At 34.6% G+C, this 27,539-nt stretch overlaps 1 protein-coding gene across 2 annotated transcripts in view; it reads right to left on the bottom strand.

The window, feature by feature from the left end:
* CSMD1 (CUB and Sushi multiple domains 1) overlaps nt 1-27,539 on the bottom strand; it is a 2,101,842-nt gene that overhangs the window by 1,968,851 nt on the left and 105,452 nt on the right. The window lies entirely within an intron of this gene.

A 27,539-nucleotide genomic window follows, 5' to 3' on the forward strand; every position in this document is an offset into this window, starting at 1 on the left:
CCAAATGTGTGCGTTTCTCAAATTTGTTTAGTCAACAATAAAAGACTTATCCTTTGATAAATGTATACGATGTAACTTATGCTTTTGATAAATGTGTTGATTTGTATATTTTCTTTTCCTGGAGTACATTTGAATAGAATATGCAATTCCTTTAGGAAAAAGAAACGAAATTGTTTATATTTTTTCTGGGTTTTATTTTGCCTTTCCAAAATGGTATACATTAAATTAAAAGCAAAGAGAAAGTTAAATGTATTCTTTTTTCTTAAATGAATCCTAAAATAAATGTCAAGACATTATTAAAAAATGATTTCTATCTGATTTAATATGTATCGATATAGGGTAATATGCTTTACATTAATAGCATTTTTATTGGATGGACCATTTTTTTTTGCCATGTTACAAATAAAATAGTGTAATTATAGAATTCAATCTATAAAATGATAATTGAAAACTTTATTGGGTATTTTTTATTAAATTGATTCTGTGAATTTTCCTCTGACACTTCAAGTAATAATAAAGTAAACCCAAAACAGACTCAATTTTAAGTTGCTAGTAGAGTGTCCAAAATAACATATTTAGCACTTTGAGAAATACATACCTACACACATAAAGACACACACTCACACATTTAGAGCTAAAAAGGGATTATGCGAAATTGACGACATATAACTGAAAGGAAGATAAGAAGCAAGTAATCACTTTAAAATGTATTTGTCTTTTAACAGTTTAAAAAATGTTGCTTCCTTACTGTGATATCCACAAACTTGACTTTAATTGTCTACTTTATAGACAAAAATCATTGCTCAGAAAACCTAAAACATTGTTTCATTCTTTAGTTTTTGCATATGTGATTTTTATAGGCAGACTTCATCATAAATTTGTTTTTCTAAAGTTCATAATGATCTTTATTTTATATCGTTATTATAATTAGGTTTATTAATTTTAAATTTTTATTCAATGACTACATACAAGCAGATATTAGTAGTTCAGATAATTTGGTTTAAATAAAGGTATCTGAAGAAACTATCACAGAATTTTTAAAAATTCAAAGTATATTTTTCATATCTGTAATAACAAAAAAATTTTGTTTTTACTGATTTTTTTTTTCACGCATTCAATAAAACAAATAATGTTTGTATTCTCTGTAATGTTTTCATTGTATATAACATTTAATCGGCCTAATATCATTGAAATATTGGATTCTACCCTCTACACACACACACACGTACACACACACACACACACACACAGTCACGCACACACACAATTTGATATAACTGTTCTACACTGGTATTCTGAAAGACATATTTAAATACTATATTATTATATAATTTTAATGTTTAGGCTGATTTTTTTAAATTTCAAATTTTAATTTTTGTTTTATTTATTTTTAAAATTTTTATTTCAATAGATTTTGGTGTACAAGTGTTTTTTTGTTACCTGGATGAATTATGCAATAGTGATAACATTCAAAATTTTATAACATTTTATACAACAAATCTTATTCTTGTTTTATTTTAATGACATGCTCTAAAATCGTTCTCACACGTAACGATGAGTTATTTAAAAATTAAATAGCTGTAGTAACACAAAACTTCTATTTTATGGAGCTTAAGAAAATACTACACACTGCTTCCGTTTTGAATAAAGAGAAAACCTCATTAAGAATCTTGTAATTTACTGCAAGATTAAATCAGCAAGTGACACCAGGTGTCATTTTCTTTCTGACTATCACTAATGACTGAGTAATAAATATACAGCTTCAATAGTTTCTTCCCACTTTAAAAATGATATAAAAATATATCAGAAGATCATTTGGAGAAGAATGTTGCTTATCACCCCAACATGTAATACGGTGATTTCCAATTTCCATTGTTGCATATGCCTTTTCAGTTTCCATTTTTACATAGATCTAAGTACAATGCACTTCAATTGTGCATTTTTCTTTTTATAATCAATAGGAGGGGAAGTTCCATCAACCAGGTTTGCTCTAATGCAAAATGTATGCACATTTACTTAACACAAGAGAGAAAAGCTCTACCCTAGCCCAAAACAAAACCTTAATCTATGCCTTACCTGTTTTTTTTAAAAGGTCTTACTTTACAAATTATTCTTCATTTTTATGCATTTCGGGACATATTTTTCCATTTAACTAAATTTAATCATAGGTTTGAAAGAAAAATCATTGAAGAGCTTTCATCATTCTGTGTAGATAACTTGAAAATTTTTAAAATTTATTTTCATCAGTGTATATTTACACAGGAAGTCCTTGAGATGTAACCTAATAGCAACATCTAAATTTAAAAGGCTGGTATTAAGTCATATTAAGCCTCTCAGTTTTTGACACCTTAATGGTTCTATGCCTATGTGAACCATCAATAACAGTGATCCAACTGCACTACTAATTCAAAGTGACTAGAATTATGTCATCTTATGCTGCAAAGTTTATGACATCAGTTTAAGAGAGGGATGACCGCCATTTCATTTACAATGAAAAGCTTTCTATAAAAACTTAATTTACCAGACTCTCTTGAAATTCACATTAAATCTCTTCACTTTTTGGTCCTTTGTACTCTTGCAAATATTTTATTATCTAGTGATCTATTCACTTCTCCAGAGATTTGTTTCCAAACTGACAACCAAAAATAACAACTACTCTCTTTGAAGAATAGCCTCCTGTGGCTGTCATCTCTCTAATAGTTTCCCTAAGATAATTTTGATAAAAGAAGCTTGTTCTATTCTGTATTTTTTTCCTTAAAAAATGCATTTTATCATCTACTTTATGCTAGGTACTTCAGACAACTAAGCAGCCCAGAGAAGCTCAGCTATTTCCCCAAAGACAAACAACTTATAAGTAGTTGAGTCACAACCTGAATTAAGGTTCAAATGCCAGTTCTAATGCTCTTTTCTCTTTACCAGATTTACAATAAAATAAACAAAAATAAGATACAAATGTAACACAATAATTTTCAAACTGCAGCTTTCAAAGTAATTTTTTAAAATTAATATTAATGTCATAGATGAAAAGTAAAAATATTTCAATGATACAGAATCTTACCTTTTGGTGATTTAAAAAAAATGTAACTTTACTGTTAATACAAAACTTTTACATTTTATGACTATCTTGCTATTATTTACCAATATTTTAATGGCAAAAACCACAATTACTTTTGCATCAACTTATATGGAACAGTCTTAAATACTATGGACACTGTAGTTTCTAAACATATACTAATCCATTTTCTGAAAGCTTTGCTTTTCTTGTTGTTTTTTGCTCAAAATAAACCATACGGAAAATAATATTTCGCTCAGAATTTAAGGGAAAAAAGTGATCCGTGAGATATGAACTATACGAACTACACACATATCATTTTTATTTATAATTTATTTAATCACTGTTAGAGTAAAAAAAACAAAAAGGTGCCTCTTCCCAGTCATTTGCTAAGCTGAGAAAGCCAGAGTGCCTGGGGTTGTTAAATACTATGCAAAGTGACAGACACTCCCTACTCATCAATGTGCTTCTGGAAAACTAATTGCCCCACTATTTAGATCTTGTCATTGAAGAGCATTTGATTAATTTCTTTCCTCTTTAAATCGTTGACCAGCACTTAATTATTTGAAAGGTATTACTAAGATGCCGAACCTAAATATATCTTGTGTAAATAAAGACATTCCAATAAAGTATAATTATTTATAGGCAGCAATTATATAAGGCCAACACTCTTCCTCTCCCAGCCAACCTCTGATATAATTTTTTTTTTTCACTTTTGCATAAGCAAATTGCAAGGGATAGTCCCAGAGCAGCCATAATTTCGCTTTTTTCATAAGGGCTGTTTTGTTGTATCACTTTGCACTTAACTTTATTATGTCAATATGCCAGACTGGAAATAGAATGATGGTGCTCAGAAAAGTTATATGTTTAGAATCCCTTGATTTATATGTATGTGAATTCTCAGACAAATGCCATGTTAGTATTCAATGCACTTAGGTCTTTTTTGGCTTAAAGATAAGTGTGTTTTGATCCCTCTAATAAATACATTCATTTTACTACATGTGACAAAATTTAACAGGGTGTAAATTCTCAGTATTTTATATCATTACAGCATCACACATTAAATACGTTGCTACGAGACATGGAGTGGAATTTTTGAGCTAAGACCCTGCTATCTACGTGTGTGTTTCTACCAGTGGCTTAGATGGTGGCGCATGTAAGTACATCCTTTAAATTCAGTTAGCAAAAGTGCAAAACGTGTGCATGGCTCTTGAAAATCACTGCTTTCCCTTGACCTCACTTTATCTTTTATGCACTGGGAAAAGCAAAAATGAATTCCCCAAGATTCTTCCACAAAAACTGTTGTAATCTCCTTACCTGGAAAATGGAGAAATAATGGGTTGACAGGATAATTAAATAAATTCACATATGCCAACAGCTTAGAAAAATGACTGAGCCTACTTTGCATGTTATTTTGTTAATTGTATTATTTTCATATTGGTGTTAGTAGGGTCATTACTGTTACCGTCATTATTAAAAAGCCAGTCATTTTCATTCACCTAAATTGAGGCATAGTGAACAGTGAACAAGTGTCCAATGATCTACTTACTTCTGAAAGTAATCAAAAATTTTTTACCTAAGAATAAAACACAGCTAATATATGGTGTCTTGGTTGAAAGTATTTGATGTGGTACCAGGAGAACTAGATTTGAAACTGGTGACTGTTAAATATTGGCTGTGTAAACTTCTTAAAATTGTAAAAAATCTTGCAAAAATATTATGTGCTGTATCAGTTAGCTCCTCCACTAAATAGAAAATAATAACCAGTTTCAGATGATTTTTGAGAGGACTGAATGAAGTAATATTTGCACATTTTCTAACAGGGCAATCACTCATACGTATGTAGTTATATGTATAAATATGCCCATATACATACAGAGACATACAAATAGAATAGATGATAGATAATACATACACATTAATTTATTTTATATTTTGTTATATGTTACGACATACCATTTCCAAATATTATCAGCAGTTTCCAGTTGAATGTTAAAAGAGAAACAATTTTTCATTGTATTACTTTTAAACAAATTTATAAATGTTATCAAATTTGTGACAGAATAAACATATCTAGTAATAAGTATAGCAATAATAATTTTGTAAGCCTGCTATACTTTAGAGCTATATTTTCCCATAGAATAACATGAATGTGGCTGTCAAAGTATATGTTATCTTTTAATATAGTGCTAATTCCATCTTGTTCTATTATTTGAAGGAAACAGTGCAGGGATTATGTCTCCATCTTATTTTATCATTTGATGAAAACAGTGGAAGAAATGGATCTCTTCCCTTTATGTTAGTGCTCTGTATGTTTTAATCACTCTAGTTTCATAATGTGAGTGCTTGACTTTCACTTACCAAATAAAATATTTGGTAATCACTAAATTTTAATGAAAGCAAATATCTGTGACCAGACTATATAATGCAATCAAAAGTTTAAATCCAAGATAGTCAATCTCTAGGATAGTGTATCTACTTATATTTCTTTACTGTGTGGATCTTAGGAAAAACTAATTCTGTGTTTAATTTTGTAGTTAATGATCATATTCTTTTTTTTAATGATCACATTCTTTAAAAAATTATGAATTTCATTTATTTCTGCTAATGTATTTTTTTAAAAATAGGGTAGCATTTTCTCTGATTATTAATCTTGAAAATGCCTTCCCAATTCATAAAAAAAATAAAACATTCCAAGGAACAGAGCAGAGACAAAAGCAAACATTTTCTACTTACACATCTGTTTATTTCCTGCCTAAGGTTTATTGCGGCTGGTCTTTAGTTTATCATATATTATCTCTCTTTTTTTATATTCTCTCTTTTCAATGATAGGAAGGTAGTGCTAGATTCAGCAATTTTAAAGCATAAAAGTGATCTTTTATATTGTCCTAAACTAATAATCTTATAGTTGGTTTACGTGACATTTAATAATTGAAAATAATGCATAACACACGTTGGTTTTTATGGACAACAGTAAAATATGTATTCCTGTGTAACAAAGCCACAGATTTCAAGACTTTTGTGAATAAAAATGATATTCAACATTCACAATATCGTTATTTATATTTAATCTTATTACATATGCTAATTATAAAATGTTTAAACATTATAGTAATTTATAAAGTAAATAATGGAAAATATCTCTTAATTCCCTGGTCCTTAGTTCATCCCCCACCCCAAAAATAAAAACTGGAAACGCCTTCTCAGTTTCCTTTTATAACTTTTCATATTTGGTAAAAATTGGAAGAGAGATAAAGACATACATTACTTTTGAAAACCAGGCAACAATCATATTTATATGCATCATTTCACTTATCAAGAGTTCAGAAACCCTTCAACAGAGATAGACCTCAATTGTCTTAAAGGATGTATAGTATTCCATAACTTGAATGCACTCAAATGTATATAGCCAGGCTTCCTTTTGATAGACATGTTTGGGTTTTCACTGTCACATGCCACTTGGCCAAGGAATCTGCATACATTCCTCTTCTTGTGTGTGGATCTCAGCCAGGTTTGTCTAGAAACAGAGCAGGAGGCAAGCTTTCAGTATGGATACTTTCTTAGGGGGTAAAATCCCAGTGCACCGCAAGTGAAACAAAAGAGAATCAGGACAGAAGCAGGAAGAGCAAAGACCAGCCTTTGCTTTGCAGACATTCACTTCACCCTGTGAGCCTGCTCCACCACGCTGCGCAGAACCCCAGTCCTCAGAACATGCCACCCGAGGAAGACAGAGTGAGGACTGCATTGGCTGGCTTCCCTCTGCTTCAAGTCAATCAAGGTCTGTCCCACAGTTCCTGGTTGTATCAACTGGCCCTTTGGGCTGCCAAGCATGGAGCCAGGTATCATGCACTGCAGGGATGGAGCCTCATTCAAATCCCCAGTGCTGAGAAGAGTCAGGAACTCAGAAGATGCCACAGCGTCTGGTCTGGCTGTCAGAGCTGTGCTCACCTCAGGGAAGCTGGGAGAGTCAGCAGTGCCGGGAGGTGAGGCAGGTGCCACAGCTCAGACCTAATCCATGGAGGAGGCAGTAGCTGGGGAGCCAGGCACAGCCATGGCGAAGGTCTGAGAAGGCAAATACGTAGCACGGGATTCAACATGTGTGAGTATTTCCACAGGGTTTTGTTCTAAGAAAGGAACTGGGTGCTCCAGAGTTAGCATGTGGCTATTGCGGCAGCTCATTGTCTTAGGAAATTTTAAGTTTCCATTCCAATGCACTTCTTGTTTTCTTTCACAGATTTAGATTTTCCAATGCTTCCAGCTATGTATGTTGATATTAATGGCATTTCCAAAGCCCAACATGTTTTTCAACCTGAATACATTTATCTAACACCATGAGTTTTAGTACAGTGGCAATTCCCGCTGAGCCACATAAAGAGAGAAGCATGTGAACATAACCAAGTCGACCCAATGCCCATGTATCTGTAAATGAATGGTCTCACCAAGCATTCAACACGTTGGTGTTTTGTTTTTATTATTTTTGGTAACGTAAAGATCAAATGTTTTCATGAAATAATTGGAGAGCCATAGCATTAACAGAGATAACAAACGACTCTTCTTTAGAAACTACAGGCTAAAATGAAATATTAATGAATCTAGCAAAAGTCCCAAAGAGCAGCTCAATGCATAATTTCTGAGTTCACGTTATTGTATGGAAGCTTAGTTTTCCCGCTTTTGAAACTGTACCTTTAGGTTGTACGTTTTTGAAAAACCTTTCCCGTAACATCACGGACAGGCAGGTTCTGTGCTTGCCAGCAGGTCTCCAGTTCGTCATCGTATGACGGGTGACCTCTGTCTTCCCTTGCAGTTCTGCACGCTGTCTCTGGTTTTCATTTATTCACCAGCTCTACGGTCTGGACCAAGCATAGGTCACAGCAGCACAGCCTCAGCATTTTGCAGAAACACATCACGCTCACCATTTGTAAAATCCTCTTGGCTCCTGCAGACAATATTAATAACTAAACTTGCAATTTCCTTAATATGTGTCAGGCTCTGTTATCACTGCTTTAAATCCATTAACTCATTTTATCCTGACAACAATGTATTTAATATTTAGCAAATGGATGCACACTGAGGCGCTCCCTGTTAGCCGATGTGCCTTAAGTAAAGCATAGAGGCCGTGGAGTTTGGAAGGTGAAATTGACTCCCTTTCTCTCTGTGTTTTTGCAATACTGGCTGATATGGTTAGGCTTTGTATTCCCACCCAAATCTCATCTTGAATTGTAATCCCATCATGTCCATATGTCAAGGGAGAGACCAGGCTGAGGTAACTGAATCACGGGAGTGGTTTCCCATGCTGCTCTTGTGACAGCAAGTAAGTTCCCATGAGATCTGACGGTTTCATAAGGGGCTCTTCCCGCTTCGCTCAGCATTTCTTCCTGTGAGGTTGTTGTCTTGCTTCCCCTTCACCTTCCACCATAACTGTAAGTTTCCTGAGGCCTCCCCAGCCATGCTGAACAAGTGAATCAATTAAACCACTTTCCTTTATAAATTATCCAGTCTTGGGCAGTTCTTTACAGTGGTATGAAAATGGACCAATCCATTGCCTCAAAAATCTCGAGAGTAGAATTCACCATACAACTTGCAAGGAACACAGAGATAGAGACAGAGAAGAGCGTGGGGATGAAAAGATAATTAAAGACATATCGCACATTTACAATTCAGGGTTTACTTTTTGGGATCACACCTTGTGTGTTAATTTCTTTGACCTTTATGAAACAAGCTGAAATTTGAACACTTACTGGATATTGGATCATATTGGAGTAGTAATTGTAAACACAGTGTGATGTCTGAATTTTTTAGCATACGTTTTTATTTCCATGTCTATTGAAGTATGATTGACAAAAATCGTATATAGTTAAAGTGTACAATATGTGTATATATATATATATATACACACACACACATTATATAATGTAAGTATATATTGTAAACACAATGTATACATTATAAAATGGTTACCACAAATTGTATACATGTATGGTGTATAATGTGATGTTTTGATATATGTGTGTATTGTGAAATGGTTACCACAAATCATATATATTTAAGGTGTACAATGTGGTGTTTTGATATATGTATACATTGTAATATGGGCAGCACAATCAAGCTATTTAACATGACATTTGATTTTATAAAATAATATGTTGGTTCTGATTCATTTAAAAATTAAAAGTGGCAACCGTTGATAACCGATATTTAATTATTGTGGTTTGGTTGTGGGTATTTTGTATAGGTTCGAAATTCACTCAGATCAAAAGTTCTTAAAAACTATCTAAAAAATACCTTTTTAAATTCACATTTGTAGAACCATTCCAAACTGTGATGTAGGTGTGTTTGATTTGTATGAACATGACATGTAAATCAGTGATAGAGGAGCGGCTCTTGAACACTCAGCAGGAAATCAAATAAGACTCTAGAATCTAATGCAGAGAATATTCCCTTCTTGAGAAAAATTTGAGAGATTTTACTTCTTAACACTGGCCTTAGTGGAGCTGGAAATGCTTAAACTTATGTACACTATCTTAGCAGCATCTAAGAATATATTATACTTCAAAGTTGCTGACAAGAAGCAATTCAACTTTTTTCGAGGCTAGAACTCTAATTAATCAATCAACCAATGTGTTCATTCCCCCATTCATCTTTCCATCTATCCACTCAGTAAACACTTATTGATGATACAGTGGAGAACTAATCAAACTAAATCAATATTTGACTCCAAGGAGCTCAAAGTCTTGAAAAATATGCAGCACCTATTGTTCAGAAAGTAGTACTGTGTTTGAAGCTGGAAGGAACATAGAGGCTGGTTGCTATAAATTGTTTTATAAGTTACTCCGTATAAAGCTGATTAGATGAATAATTTTTGAAGCACTATGGCTTTTAGAAAAGGCAACTAGAAAGAATAAAGGAAAGAAGGAAGTATAGAAGGAGAAAAAGAAGCAATGAACTATGTCAGGCTATAAATATGTGATCTCATTTGGAGTACATAACCACTATGTATGTTGTAATTGCATTCTTACCTACCATCTCTCTATCTGTCATCGATCTTTATCTTGAAACTTTAACATAAGCACTGCCTCAGGCCTTGGTCTGTAATATTCCACAACTCAGTTACTGATAGATTCCTCTGCCCCTTTCTAAACAGATTTGTACTTACATCATAATGCAGGAACCATGAACACGCATGATTAGTAAGATTGAGAAAGCTGTTTAATTGGCCATGGTTTTCATCAAATTATATGGGCTACTGCCTAAAAACACATTCTAAAATCTAACTATTTTATTTCTCAATTAGTTTATTTTAATTTACAGTATTTACTAATACAAAAAAGAAAAGAAAGGGATGGTGAAGGAGATTTTTCAGTCAGATGGCATTTTTTTTTTTTGAGATGGTGTCTCACTCTGACACCCAGGCTAGAGTGCAGTGGCACCATCTTGGCTCACTGAAACATCTGCCTCCCACGTTCAAGCAATTCCCCTGCCTTAGCCTCCTGAGCAGCTGAGATTACACCACCACTCCTAGCTAATTTTTATATTTTTAGTAGAGATGGGTTTTCACCATGTTGGCCAGGCTGGCCTCGAACTCCTGACCTTAGGTTATCCGCCCACCTTGGCCTCCCAAAGTGCTGGGATCAGATGGCATCTTATGTAGAATACCTAACAGTGAACTTACTTATTTTTGAATTATATGTGAGCTCTAAAATCTTAAGTTATACAGATAGATATTTTATATATACAGGTATTGATCAACTTACGACCTATGCAACTTACGACCATTCGACTTTACGACCACAATCGTTGGCCATGACTGCTCCGCATCTGGCAGTGCAAACGTTGCCCAGGTAGGCGTACGACAGTGCGGACCAGCTTCCGGCAGCACTACCATCTCCGCGTGCATATAACCTACTCAACTTATGACCAAATCGTGTTACGACTGGTCTGTCAGAACCAATTGTGGTCGTTAAGTCGAGTACTAGCTGTATAGAGAGAAATAGAGATAAATTTTTGTACATATTTTATATACATACACACACACACAGACTTACTTGATTCTGGTTTATGTAAATATATTAGAGTATAGTATATATATAGTATGCTATACATTTTACTATATAGCGTATATTTTCGCAAGCTTTATTTTTCATTTCATTTCTGTCTTTTCCTCCTTTCCCTTGCTTCTTTTCTTCCTTTCCTCCCTCTCTCTCCTCCTCCTCCTCCTTCTCTCTCTCTCTCTTTCTCTCTTCTTTTCTGTTTTTTGTAAGAAAATCTTCCCTGGTATTTGACTTGGAATTCAGCGTAAATACAGAAGCCTGCCTTCCCTCATGGTAAGGTAGTATGTGCTCTGCCTACAGATCTTGAAGGATTCGTGTTTCTTTCTCTACACAGTAGTACTTTAAAAACTCATAATGAAAATAAGCACGAGAATTATACACGAACAAATGTTATACCCAAGTCCTCTGGTAATATACAAGCTCATTGATTCTCACTTTGAAAATACGATGTTACCTTGCAATAATATGTAACAGTTACTGGATATTTTGGAATTGAAAAGTGACTTGTTTTCTTCTACGAAAGCCTTTATTTCTGCAGAATGCATTATTAAACTGGGGAGGGAGTTCTATCCTAAACTCGAATTAAAGTGCAAAGCCATTTTACATGTTTGGATGCAAAGTATCTCACTTGAGCAACTCCATGAGATGAGGCTTTGGCATTTGTCTAGCGCCATCTACTGTCCAACTCAAGCAGAAGCATAAATCTTGTCACCATGATTCGAAGCTGATTTTGCCCTATAAGCATAGCTTCAGTTGTTTGCAATAGGATATGACTGGAAAAAGTGGAGAAATTACAACAAATGCGGAAAAAAAATCCGTTTTAAACCTAAGTAGAGCTGAGAAAGCAATATAAATACTAACAAAGATGTACATAGGTATTCGCAAACAAGCAACCATAAATTCAGAGGATAGGGACCCCTAAGATATTATGATTTATATATAAAAATAAAACACACACACACACACACACACACACACACACACACACACACACACACACTAGCATGGTCTAAAATCATTTATGAAAGACATTTAATGAATATTTAGTTACTCAAAAGAGTTTTTCATTCATAATTTAAATAATTTACTTCATTAATAGGAGATGCTATTTTTCACATTTTCTTATGAACATTATTTTTATTTTTATAGCATAGAGTAAAAAGTTAGAATTTTAGTAAGACAAAAACCTATCCATTCAATTCCTCAGAAAACTAGCACATAGTATGATAATTATAACAAAAAAGTACAGTAAATTCAGTTTGGTTTGAACAATGGCAAAATTAAGGAATACAAATGACTGCTGAGTCTATTTCCCTGTCGGGTAATGACATAAATTTACCTAAATCTGGAGGCCACTGTTGGATCTCAGTCTTTCAGTAATCTGTTACTATGACATAATTTTACCCTCTGTGACAATTCATATGCTACAAACATTGCTTCTTTAAAAGAGAGTGATATTCATGGGCAACAGAATTACCTTAAAATCTACAGGAAACAAACAATTGTGGAAAAATTCACACCTCTCTGAAATACAGAACAAACTGTTAAAGGAGGACAAGCGGCCTGTTTATGTAAAGAAAGATCTTTACTTCATGCGTACTAAGAACCATTTTAAAAATTGTACACTTAGTTACTGGAATTAGGCTTCTTTTAGTAAGACTTAAATGTATAATCATTTAAGCAAATCAACACATTTCAACGCTTTCTCAATGTTCACTGCACAAGGATGCTTATTCATAACATAGCTTTTTTTTTTTTATAAACTTAGCACACCAGTTCACAGTAGGTTATTCAGGAAAAACACAATGAAACGTATTGTATGCTAAGTGCTGTTATGCGTGTATAGTCTCTTCCTGCGCTAATTTATAAGACAACATCATGACCTCTTTCTTGTGTGCTGACTGCACCAGTTTGCATTTGGAGCCATTTCTCAGTTTTATGGAGGTGTTGTATTTTTCTTTCTCAGGTCTAAGTTAGTTCAAGTAATAGAAGTTAAGAATAAGAAACTTTTCACAACATTGTAGGTAACAATGAGCAAAAAGGCAAAGAACACATTAATTCAAAGAGATTTGCTTTCTCCTAATCCATGCACACAAAAGTTACCACACATTATGTAATTTTATGACAATTAAAAATATATACAATAAGTATAACATAAGGATAAAAGAGTTTCTCAGAAAGGAAAAGTCATCCTTCTTATTTGGAGATTAATTTTAACAGTTCTCTGTTTCAAATACACTACTTCCACTTATAAAGATTTAAGTTTTTCTTCTTATCATGCCCTTATTTATGACAAATTTTTCACTCAAAGGTGTGTCTTTTGACAATGGCCCCAGAATAAGAATGAAATGTAGCTCAATAAAACATGAATATGAATCTAAAGAGATGCACATATGATCCCATTATGTAGCCTGTATTTTGACTTTTACAGGAAATATAAGATTGGCTGCATTTAAAAAATGTTATATTAATGAGAGTTAAGATAAATTATATTATTTTACATTTCTGTTTATCATAAAGAACTGCAGAAAAAAAGGGTAAGAGGAGCCATCCCATTATTTCCATATTCCCTTTGAAGAGGAAGACTATGTGTTTGCACTTTAAAAGGATGTGGTGATGACTCTAAAAAGTACAGTCCTAGAGATTTGATGACTCAAATCTTTTGACTAACAGACTCATCTTCTTTGTCTTCAAGTAAAAATATTTAAACAACCAAATTGCTCTAATAACATAAGATGAAGGAACATCATTAACAAGAAAATTTGTATCATCTACAACTGGCAAAGGACCTACCCAAACAGAGACACACTAAAATCCAAACACATATGCGTGCGCACACCCATGACCCTGTTCAGAAATATGACCTATCAGCATTGCAGCACAACATAAAAACCATTTATTCTCCGAGGTTAAGAATCTCTGCAAAATAATGCCATTGTCTGAGGATGAGACCAGCCATCCTCATCTTCTTCTGCTCTAGCTTTCCTCAGAAGTGGAGTCTAAGAAAATGATTTTAGAATGAGAAGTTTGTTTTGGACGTGGTTCTCAAAACCACTCGCAAGACAAGATGAAGTGAGAAAAGGAAAGAAAGGGCCGGGGGAGGAAAGGAAAGAAGTAAATTAATGCTGCATTCCTGAGCAACTTAACACCCTGGGAAGCAATTAGACTTCATTTTTGGGAGAATTCGGGAACATGTGCACATAAGTCCTGTCATTTGATGGGAGCCTATACCATTAAATACAGCTTCCATTTTGTAGAGAGCATTAGTGTTATTACAAATGTCCCTGCAGGGTTTTTTCGAGGAAGGTAGGCAGAGGCAAGATAGTATAGAATCATCATCATTATTATTATTATTTAGAATCATTATTTCCCGTACAAGCCCCAAAAGTCAACAGAATACAAGATACAAAAAGAGAGCATAATTTCTATCGCCAGTTAGTGAAAGTGCTGGCAATGTTTGCAAAAGAAATTTCATTATGTGTGAAAGGTGTAGGGTCTTATATTCCATATTTTACCCCTTTTTAAAGTTGAAACAGCACCCAGCAGTATCTTTTGTGTAGAAAAAAACATTCATAGTAAATCCGTGATTTACTTTAAGATTGCAGTTCGTGTTTTTCCCTCCTCTATGAAGCTGAAAATCAGTACAGAGGAGAAACTGTTAATGTGTCACTGAGCCTTGCAGGATGAGAAGGCAGAATCCAGGCACAGAAAAGGCTGAAGATGCTCAGAGCGGAGAGGCCGACGACAAGGTGAAGAGGACTTGCCAGGGCACAGTGAAGAGGAGGGAGAGGGGTGATGGGAGAACAGGACGGCCACGGGCAAGAGGTAGGATACCAGGGTTTGAGAACAGAACTCAAGGGTTAAGCTAGTAAGACTTCATCTTGTAGACACTAAGTAAGGTTTATAAACAAAAACAAAGACACTATGTTTTGAACAAACAAACAAAATATAGCGGCAGCTTTAAAAATACAGTAAAGGAAGGAGAACAGGCAGGCACAGAGAGACAGGCTGACAGCTGCAGCATTTCAGGCACAGGGATGAGGACATTGTCTCAAGGAGGGATGGCAGAAATGGAACAGGGAGGATAGTGTCAATCTCTGTGTATTGGATGTATTTGGCCGGACTTGGAAGCCTGTTCAAATTAGGAAAGTGACAGCGGAGAAATAGTTTCGAATACATGGCATGGAAAACTGGCTGAACTTAGTGCAATGAATTGATATGAAGAAGAATGAGGAGGAACTTGGGGATTGGGAAGAGATTTTAGGAGCTACTTTGAAATAGCAAATATAAATTTATAACATCTGGTGTGTATAAGGGACAGAAATACATAATTGGTATTTCTTTACAAGAAAATGAATACAATTTCTAGGGAGATTTTATAAAAGGAAGAAGAAAATAAAGACACTGTGGTTAGGGGATCAGCAACAGTTAATGAGTTAGAATAGCAATGTCTGAGATAAACTGGCCCATAGAAACCAGGAGAGTCAGGGTAGAAAAAGCACAAAGTGCATTTAGGAAGGGAGTGGGGTTTTCATAACGCTATAGAAACCAGACATCTGAAGTGACAGGGGAGAGATGAATGCATTTAACCATGCGTACCTCAAAACATCAGGTTGCATAAGATGAAAATATGCAATTGTTATTTGGCAAATGAAATCGATCAATCAGATTAGTCACAATGTTCTTAGAAGTCTGGTTTTTATCTCATTAACTTCCCAACCAGAACTCATTTTGTTGTTGCTGTTGTTGAGTTTCATTCTCTTTGGTGTAAAAGCAAGCAATATTATATCTGAACCATCTACTGGCTGATTTATTTTTGGCTTTAAAAATATTTTTGGCTTTAAAAGTAATCTCCTACCTTCCTGCTGAACTTATTAGTTTTGGCAGTTGTAATCTTATTATTTTGGTCTAGGAAATTCTGTCACTTTCTGCTGGAGGATATTATGATATGTTTCCCAGACACACAGTTGAATTTCTCTTTCAGGAGAGATTTAAGGGAAGAACACAGTGGTATCATTTTGTGGAGATACACATTCAGTGACCTGTTTCCTAAAAGATGGAGAAAAAGATGAAGTGGGCTTTGGGGAATCTCACACACCACATTGATTCCATTGCAAACTCATAGGTTGCAGCTAAGGTAGTCAAATTTACTTGACGTTTGAACACACAAACCACTTGTTTGCTTCCTAAAGAGAGGGCATCGCAGTATCATAGGATGTCTTAAAGATGAATGATGACTTGGTGACGTGGTCTGAGGACAGGAGTTTCCTGCGGTGTTGGGAAATGGATTCTCTCACACAGAACATCTCCCTTTAAATGCCACCTTTTTCTTCAGCTTCTCCCCTGAAATCCTTTGTTTATTTTTATTTTTATTTTCGAGACAAGAGTCTTGCTCTGTCCCCAGGCTGGTGTGCAGTGGCATGATCTTGGCTCACTGCAACCTCCGTCTCCTGGGTTCAAGCGATTCTCCTGCCTCAACGTCCCAAGTTGCTGGGACTACAGATGCATGTCACCATGCCCAGATAATTTTTGTGTGTTTAGTAGAGACAGGGTTTCAACATGTTGGCTAGAATGGTCTTGATCTCTTGACCTCATGATCCACCTGCCTCAGCCTCCCGAAGTGCTGGGATTACAGGCATGAGCCACTGTTGCACAGCCTGAAATCCTCTTCATTAAATAAACACAACATTTTGTGTTCGCAAAGCCCAAGTTATCTCTATTGGATTTAGATTTACTGAGTCTGAAGCGTCCTGGTGAAACAATTGGAAGTGGAGAGAGAGGAAGTTTTCTGCTGTGCCTGTGCTGCCCATCGAGTAATCTATAAATATCCCACATGTGTACACGATGACTTGGAACAATCTTTTGCCTTCAATATACTCATTTCTTTGTGCATTTTCTTCCTGCATTCAGAATTTAAGAAATGTTACATTCCTTATTTACTATCTTTGGACTTAGCAAATACCCATAATGGGCCAGGAGTCCATGTTCTCATTATTTCTGAAACCAGTAATGAAGCCCTTCCTTTCCCTTCCCACCTATCCACATCCTCCCATTTTCCAGGGCTCAGTTCCCAACTCTTTTCCTAGAGCACTCTGCCAGCTACTCCGACCCACACTGTTCTTCCCCTATTAATAGTATCACTGGCAATTAGAATCTAGATTTAATCATAATTCACTTTTAGTTTCTAGATTTAGCAGTTCCCTTTGTGTGCTTTGTGGAAAATAAATTATACATAGGTCCATTATAGTACTTCTCACTGAGTTATCAATATGTGGTCTCTCTGGCTTCATTGCCAGACTATGCCCTCTACAAGGATAGTGACAATGCATTTTTGTTTTTTGAATATGTGGTAACTAATACACTATGGTTACTCAGTAACTATTTTGTAAGCAATTAAATGGATATAGTTGAACAAATATACCTAATCTATTTATCTATCTATCATCTATCTATCGTCTATTTATCATCTATCATCAATCTATCATCTATCTATCTTCTAACTATCACCTATCTATCTATCTATCTATCTATCTCTATCTATCTATCATCTATCTATCATCCATCCATCTATCTTGTCTCTCTACACAAAATAAACTCTTGCCTATAATCTTAGGCTCTTTCCGGTCAGAAACAGGAAGTTTTTTTTTTTTTTTAATCTCATCTAACCCTCAATATATTTTACAAGCTCAAATTTATTTAATAAATTCATGTTTAATTGATTTCTAAAATTTGGAAATTAAAAAAACACTAGGCGAAGGTTTAAATATATAAAGTCTTTAAGATCTTCTGTAACCTCAGCCATTCCACTTGATATTCTGAATAAAACACAGGCAGCAGTGGTTTCCTTTTCCTTCGGAGTCCACACCGTTGACATTGTAAAGCATTTTATTCACAAACTCTACGGAGTAAGATGATTTAGGGCCTATCAGCCAAGATTCCACAATTCAAGCATGATTTTGTTTTGTTATTTTTCAACAACTTTTATGAGACAGGAGATAAATGTCAATGCTGGACAATTTTGTGGGGCTTCTGCAGTGAGAATTGACTTCTCACCCCTATAATCCCAGCACTTTGGGAGGCTGAGGCGAGCGGATCATGAGAACAGGAGATTGAGACCATCCTGGCCAACATAGTAAAACCCTGTCTCTACTAAAAATACAAAATAAAAGAAAAAAAAAAAAAAGGCTGGATGTGGTGGTGCCTGCCTGTAATCCCAGCTGCTTGGGAGGCTGAGGCAGGAGAATCACTTGAACCCAGGAGGCAGAGGTTGCAGTGAGCTGAGATTGCACCACTACATTCCAGCCTGGGTGACAGAGTGAGACTCCATCAGAAAGAAAGAAAGAGAAAGAAAGAGATAAAGATAGAGATAGAGAGACAGAGAGACAGAGAGAGAGTGAATGAATATGACATGGGGGTTAGTTAGGCCTAGAATGAAATCTCAGCCCTTATTTGCAGTCTTGGGCAAGTAATCTCCTTGACTTTAATTTCTGTTTTCTTATTTAGAAAGTACAAATAATAAGTCCTCATTGAACCATAATATTTTGTGAAGGAAATTAGAGTATGCTGAGAAGGCACTTGGAGTTACAAGTGCTTGAAATCTCCGGCCTCCTTGGCCCTAGACAGTGGTGTGCACAGCATGGTGGATGTCTCACACGTACTGGGACCAGCACCCTCCACGTGCCCTGAGGATGGATGCTGCCCCTTCTTCTCCCACCTCTCCAACCCACATGGCTGAACGGCACACAGTAGACAAACAGCCTCTCCTGACATGTCGTCTGATTCCTTGGCTTGAGCAATGGGGAGTACTGGTGGGAATTTGAAGAGAGATTGGGGAACGAGTTTGCAGATTTGTTGCTTTAGCTTCTTTTCCGTAGGGCTGTCAAGGGAAGGCTTCCTCCCACACAGATAATGGTTTCTGTCTGTGGCCTCTGCTGAGGCAACCCCACCTTCCCTTAGAACATTCAACACCAGGCATAGTGAAGGATACAGTGAGGTGTTCACCTATCTGCTGGGTTTTCCATGCTCTGTGTATAACATTGTAAACTCTCTTCAAATTGTTCCATTTGATGTACTGTTTGTTTTCCCTCGGAACCAGACTTGAACACCTTTATAGTACAAAAATTATCTTTTTTTTTTTTTTTTAAATCTTAGAATGCCTTACACCGAACACTTCCTCCTCCTTTTTTTCAGAAAAAAATAGGGGAAAATTTTCTACTCTCCTTTGACTTCAATATTGACATTAAGACAATAAAGGAAGAAAAGAAAGGCATGGGAAAAAGATAGTCCTGGATGTATTCACTAGACTAAGTCAAGAAAGCCATCGAGTGGGAGCCAGCAGTGTTAGCGCCAAACTAAACCTAGAAACTGACAAGACAGAAGAGAAAATTGACAATTAACTGAGAGCTCTTTTCCATAAAACACCAATAACGTCCTTGGTGTGCTATAGATTTCTTAAGAGCACTATCAGGGAAAATTTGGAATCATATATAAGGTTTTATAGTAAGGTAGAGAAGAAATTTAAGAATTCAATATCACAATGGGGCACTGTCATTTTCTCTTGCGTGAGAATGCTGGAGAACACTAGCAGAACACGACATTTGCCAGAGAAACATGGTTGATTTCTAACAAGGATGAGATAAAAGAGTATGATGGAAGCTAATGTTGATAGAAAACACAGAGAGTTAAAGAGTTACAGATATATATATATATATATATATATATATATAATATACCTCTATTTAGATATAATTATTAGATATACTTTATGTATCATAAAATTTACCTTTTTAAATAATATACTTCAGTGGTTTTCAGTATATTGAGATGCAAGATCATCACCACTGTCTCATTTTGAACATTTTTATCCCAAAAAGAAATACCCAGACCATTAGCAGTCAATTTCTTTTCTCCTCACCAACCAGATATTGACAGCCACTAACATATTTTCCAAATCTAGACATTTGCCAATTCCAAGCATTTTGTGTAATAGAATCACATATTATTTTGTGCCTGGCTTTCATTTAGCATGATGGTTCCAGGTTAATTCATGTCATAGCATGTATTAGTACTTTATACTTTTTATTACAGAACAATAACCAATTGTATGGCTACACCATATTTTGTGTATTCCTTCATTGGTTGATGGGCTGTGTGTGTCTGTTTCACATTTTGGCTATTATTAACAATGCTGCTATGAATATTCATGTACTGATTTTTGTGTGGGGATTTATTTTCATTTCTCTTGGATTTATACCAGGGGTTAAAGCTGCTGGGTCACATGGTAACTTTAAGTCTAACATTTTGGGGAACTGCTAGACTGTTTTCCAAAGACACTGTAACATTTCACATTTCCACTAGCAGCCTACAAGCCTTCCAATTTCCTCCAGTCCTCTACAATACCTGCTATTATCTGTATTTTTGATAATAGCCTTCATAGTCAATGTCAAATGGTGTCTCATTATTGTTTTGATTTGCATTTCCTTGATGGCTAATGATATTGAACTAATATCCAGAAGGTTAACTGTCTACTTTACTGGAATCAATGTGTATTTACACCTTTTGCTTCTCTTTAAAATTTTGTTGCCTTTGTATTGTTGAGCTGTAAGAACTACATGTGTATGTATGCACACAAATACACGTGTATATAGATATATATACATATTATTTGTTCTAGTTACAAGTCTCTTACCAGATACATGATTTGCCCCATTTATCCCCCTTTCTGTGGGTCGTCTTTGTGTTTTCCTGTTGGTTTCCTTTGGTACACAAAGTTTTAAGGTTTTTGAAGTCCAATATCTATATGTATTTTTATGTCGTTGTTGCTAGTGCTTTTATCTGGAAAAAAAAATGCTTTCTTGACGCCTATAGAGATTCATGCCTGTGTTTTCTTAGTAAAGATTTCATAATTTTAGTTTTCATTTAGGTTCTCTTTGAGTTAATTTTTGTATATTGAGATGGATTGGGCTTCAACTTCATCACTTTGCATTTGAATATCTAGTTGTTCCAGCATATTTGTTGAAAAGTCTATTACTTTATTTGAATTCTCTTGGCAGTCATATGAAATAACAATTGCCCAGAAACATAAGGGTTTATTTTTGGACTGTCAGTTTCCTTCCTTGGATCAATAAGTCTATCCTTAAGTCACTGCAACGCTGTCTTGTGATAGCTGTGGAATAAGATTTGGAAGTCATGAGTTCTCTAACTTTATTCCCCCTTTTCAAGACTACCTTGGGTATTTGAGATCTCTTGAATTTCAACATAAATTTTAGGATCAACTTACTAATTTTTGCAAAAAAGATGTAGGTATTGCATTTCTGCAGCTTAACTGAAGAACATTGCTGTGACAATATTAATCCTCCCAACACAGAAATTTGGAATTTCATCCTATTTACTGAGGTCTTCTTTAATTCTTTTAAACAATATTTTGTTTTCAGAGTATGAATTTGAACTTCTTTGTTAAAAGTATTATTGCATTCTTTTAGAAGCCACTGTAAATTGAATTGCATTCTTAATTTTATTTTCAGAGTCTCATTTCAAGTATATAGAATTACAATTGATTTGTCTACTTTATCTGGTAACCTGCAAGTCTGCTAAATTTTATTTATAGATATAATAGTTTTTTAATTGAGTTTCTTAGCATTTTCCATGTACAAGAGTGTATCATCAGAAATTAGGGAGAGTTTTACTTCTTTCTTTTTATGCTGGATGCCTTGTCTTTCATTTTCTTGCCTAATGGGCTCTCTAAAACCTCTAGTACAGTGTTGAATAGAAGTAGCAAGAAGGGACATCACTGTCTTGTTCCTGATCTTAGGAGGAATGCACTTAGTCTTTTAACATTAAGTATAATGTTACATGTGCATTTTTCATAAATGTCCTTTATCAAATTAAGAAACATCACTGTATTTCTAGTTTGTTAATTTTATTATGAGGAGGGGCTGGATTTTGTCAAATACTTTTTCTCATTATTGAGATGATTAGGTGGCTTTTGTCTTTTATCTTGTTGATATAGTATATCACATTAATAGATTTTCAGATGTTGAATCAATCTTTCTTAGTTAAATATATTTAAAGATATCTTTACTATTAGAGAGATAATGATATACTTATTATGTATTATAATATATAGCAAATAAATATAAATGAAACAATCTTTTCACTTTCCTGATGGTTTTCTTTCATGCACAAAGTTTTGAGTTTTGATGCAGTTCAATTTATATATGTATTTTTATTAGTTGCTTGTTTTTGCTCTTATCTGAAAACAAAACAAAAAATCAATGCTGCTTTCTCCATGCTCACATTTATTCCTGTGTTTTCTTTGTAAGGATTTTATAATTTTAGCTCTTACATTTATGTTTCTGAGCTTTTTTATGTTTATTTTCATTTTTACTTTGAGACAGTCTGTCACTCTCTTGTCCAGGTTGGAGTCCAGTGGTGTGATCTAAGCTCACTGTACCCTCTGCCTCCTGGGTTCAAACAATTCTCTTGCCTGAGCCTCCCGAGTAGCTGGAACCATAGGCACTTGTCACCACTCCCAGGTAAATTTTGTATTTTTATTAAAGACGAGGTTTCATCATGCTGGCCAGGCTGGTCTCTAAGTCTTGGCTTCAAGCAATCCACCTACCTCAGCCTCCCACAATGCTGGAATTTCCGATCAATTTTGCATTAATTTTTGAGATGAACTAAGCTTTAACTTCATCACTTTGCATTTTAATACCTAGTTGTTCCAACACTATATATTTCATTTACTATATATGTGATAAATTCCTTGTATTGTTTTGATGCTGGATTTTTCCTGCTAATGTTTTGTTGAGAAAATTTGCATCTATATTCATAAAAGATATTGGTTTATAGATTTCCCTGTGATGTCTTTTTACTTTATTGGGATCAGGTTTATACTGACCTCATAAAATGAGTTGGGTAGTGTTGTCTTCTATTTTTTGGAAGTGTGGATAAATTTACATAAGTCTTCTTTAATTGTTTCATATAATTCACCAGTAAAACTCTGATGCCTAGGATTCCATGGTGAGTAGATATATTTATTTCTAAGCAAATCACAGTGTATTTTACAGGTTCATTCAGATTTTCTATTTCTTCCTGAGTCACTTTTGGTACTCTGTCTTTTTTCTAGGACTTTTAAAAACTTTTATTTATCTGATTTCTTGTTATTCTTAAAATATTTTGATTTCTGTAAAATCGTTAAATGATCCCTTCTTTCTGTCATTTCAGATTTAGGTAACTTTTCTTTTTGCTTTAATTAAATATCTACTTAAGAATTTTAAAACTATTTTGTTGATGTTAAATAACCAACTTTTGATTTCACTCATATTCTATATTTTCTATTCTGTATTAATTAATTTCTGCTGAACTCATATAATTTCTTCCTCTTTCTTGCTTTGTGTTAATGTTGATCATCCATTTCCAATGTGCTAGGTAGAAGTTTAGGTTACTATCTGGAGATTTCTCTTCTTTTAAACATAGACATTTATAGCTATAAATATTCTAAGCCCAGTTTTACCTGCACTCCTTAAGCTCTAATATGTCCTGTCATTATATGCATTCATTGCGAAGTATTTTGTAATTTACATTGTGATCATTTTGCTTCACGGTTTATTTAGCTGTGTGCTGTTTAATTTCTATACATTTATGAGGTTTCCTAGTTTCTACTATAGGCTTTTAACGGAATTACAATGTGTTAAAGAACATATTTTGTAGGATTTCACTCCATTTAAATTTATTAGGGTTTATTTTATATCGTAAATACAGTTTATCATGGAGAACATTTCATCTGCAAATGAGAACCCAAGTATATTAGATTCTTTTCACTTAGCTAGTTTCACAGATGTTTTTGATATGCGTAGATAATTCATAATGTTATTCAAGTCTTCTAGTTCCTTGTTACTTTTTACATAGTTTTTCATTTGTTAACAAAAGTGGGATAATGAAGTCACCAACTATTATTTTTAATTTATTTCTGCTTTACAATTCTATTGGTTTTGCTTTATTTATTTCAGGCTTTGTTGTTAGGTGTATATATATTTATATTTGCTGTATTTTCCTGATAAGTTGGCAATTTTACCATTTTTAAATGACCCACTTTGTTTCTAGTGATACTTTTTGTTTTAAAGTCTATTTTGAGCAGTATTAGTACAGCAAGTCCTTCTTTTTCATGACTGACATTTGCATAATGTGTTAGTTTTCATTCGTTTACTTCAAGATACATGTATTTTTTGTCTAAAATGAGTCTCATATAGTCAGTATATGGTGAAATTTCATATTTAAAATCCAGTCTAACAACATGGGCCTACATGACTCTTTTTTTTTTTGACCCATATAAGCCACTTATAGGAATTTCTTCTGAAGATAAACCTTCAACAATGCGAAAATACATATGTACACTCTTGTAGTTATAAAATATTGGAAATAATCTAAATGTCATATAAAAAGAGAACATGAATAAATTATGATGCATTGGTACATCCATTTACTCATAAAGTCATATAAAGGAAATAAAGATAAAATATGAAAAGAAAGAAAAGGAAGACATATTTAGGAATAGATAAAGCGTAATTTTCAGGATATGTTGTTAAATACACACACACTCTCTTCACATCAAGCCCCGGGAGGTAACCATTATCATTAGACATCAATTTATTATTTTCGTATTTTCTTTTTTCACAAATGAGGAGATATATGTATATTTTCTTATTTCCTATCTTTCATTCATAACTGTCACCATGTTACATATGATATACACATATATGATTTTGTTTGCATACATATGTGTGTGAGTACACACTGAAGGATAAGATAGATGAGAGAGAGAGAGAGGGGTGTGTTTATGTGAGACACCTAAAGCCTAACTTTATCTGCTAAGAAGGTCTACAGCAGTGACATCCCAAAAGCAATAAGCAAATTGGTAAACAGATCTTGATCATAAATATCACTGGCCAACAAAAGAAACCAGGGTTCCTTGAGGAAATGATTCATTCTATGGCTGGTGCAGGGAAAAAGTGCAGGTAAAGCCTGGGATATGTGTTAGGGCTAAAAAGTTAGAACATTCTCAAAAAATCACAGGACGTGTCAAAAGGTCACAAGGGCCAGCTTGAAGAGACTTCCAATAGGCTTCTGGGAGATTTTTCAGCAACAAAGAGAATGAAATAATAGCATAGATTTGTAACCCACACACTCACACAAATTAACAATTAAATGAGTTAATGAATGAGAAGAAGGGAAAATCTTACAACAGAATTGTAATTTCCAAGCATCAAATAAATGATGGAAATAGAAAAATCACCATTTGGCAAACACAATGGCATTTCTTGTTTCAGGCAAGAAGCATTAATGTGTGTTCAACCTGGCGACTGAAAGTTTGATGAAAAATGGGATATTTACAATGTCTGAAAGTATTGCTCGCCATATTTTCATTAATCACCAAAAGAGCAATTAACATTAGGGTGGAGAACACTGATAGTCATTCTGTAATCAAGTGTCAAGGCTGGCATCAGCAGTAATGACTCTGAAAATCACAAAAATAGGTCTATTATTGCCAAAAATCCATAGCCTAAATTAAATCATGAGGAAACATTAGAGAAACTCAAATTGAGGAGCATTTTATAAATCCAGTTTTCTACAAGTGTGTTAACCTCTTGAAAGATAAGGAAGACTGAGAAGCAAACAGATTCTGTGAGTGATCCTGGATTCTGGCTGCGAAAATTAGCCAAAATTTGAAAAAGCTTTGGAGATGAGGTCATCTTTTATTAGCATTATTTTCCTTGCTTAGATCCTTGTGATATGTTTATCATTAGAGGAAGTTGCATGAAAATTGACAACAATTCTTGTTATTTTTGAACTGTTTGTAAGTGTGAAGTGTCAAAAAACAGAAAAAAAATAATGACTGGCTGAAGGTTAATGGTAGCAATAAAAGACTATAAATATAAGGTTGTATTTAAAGCTGGGAGGAAAAACAGTAAGTAAAAGTTATGAAAAGAAAAGAAAATTAGCCTTAATAGGCCTTTGGCTATTTTTGACACATTATATTTTATGTATTCTTCCTAGTACACTAATAGTGAGGGCTTAGTATTTAAACTTGCTGTGCAAACCACAGCCATTGGAATTGCTGGTATTACTTTGTATTTATTGATGATGAAACAGAGAATCAAAATGTATAGCAATTTGTTCAGTGCACAGAGGCAGTTTTGGAATGTGGTCCTCTTAACTGCCAGAATGGATGACCTTTCAACTACATCATACCTATGAAACAGAAATATATGAGGTCAGGTATCTCAACTAATAATTAATATTTCATGAGGTTCCTGTAGTGAAAGGTAAAGTTGCTAAAACTACCTTCAATAAGTTTATAAGACAGAAACTAGTTCTAAGAAAGAAAACTACTTATTTTATGATAGCCTCTATAAAAATAATATTTTCCCCTTAAATTTGTTTTGAAGAGATAATTTCTAGTTATTTTAGTCAATATTTCATAAACATACTTGGTCGCAGCTTATGCTGGAAGAAGATTGCCTGAGGTACAGGAGACAGTAGAGTGAATTTGGTGAGAAAAGAGAAATGCAAACGTCCATGAAGTAAGCTGAAAATGAGAGAGAACTGCCACGTTCCTGCAATTGCAGTAGGAGGACACACACAGGAGAGATGGCACTTGGGTCCTCACAGCCATGGGTATCCTGGGCAGCACTAGTGAGAGCGAGGCTCTGACAACTTCCCGCACTTTGGTTTTGTTTTGCATGTTATTAGGTGGGTGCAAAAGTAATGGCGGTGTTTGCGATTGAAAGTCATAGCAAAAAGCAAAGTTACTTTTGCACCATCCTAATATGCTCTGGTTAAGAACGCTTTTGTCAATATCAAGATGCCTTAGTCACAGATCACATTGAGTTAGAAGAAACATGATTTCAGCCAAACCCCCAGAGCTCACAAAAGGGAGCAGTGCACCTGTGGAATGGCAAAGGCACAGAATCAAAGAGCAGGTGTCGGTGTTGTCTGATTTCATAGTAAGAACACATGCTTTCAATCAAGACCTCTCCATATAAATAGTTATGTGGAAACGGCTCCATGCATTATACAGCCAAATTAATAGTTAATAGAATAATGAGCCATTTTCCAGCTTTGGAACTAGCAAAGCCTTCCGGAGAGCAGAGGCTGAGGCCATCTTATGAACTCTGCCTCTTGAGTCAGTGAGATTTCTGAAAATGCATCTGGAAGTGAAACCTGTGACAGTTACATCTCACTATGAAGAGGTAACACTCTATGTCCAAATCATTGTACCTATCTCTACATCCTTAGGTAACACAAGAATACTCTCACAAGCTAACACACTAAGCTAACAATGTAACCTTACTTGAAAGACTGAAGTATATTGAAGTAAATGTGTTTGGTAGAGAGCATTTTATTCCTGGAATAACTTGACATTTGATCAGGTGGGTACA

This window comes from Sapajus apella, unplaced genomic scaffold, assembly GCF_009761245.1.
Source record: "Sapajus apella isolate SASKATOON/1434 unplaced genomic scaffold, GSC_monkey_1.0 scaffold116, whole genome shotgun sequence".
NCBI classification, from domain to species: domain Eukaryota; kingdom Metazoa; phylum Chordata; class Mammalia; order Primates; family Cebidae; genus Sapajus; species Sapajus apella.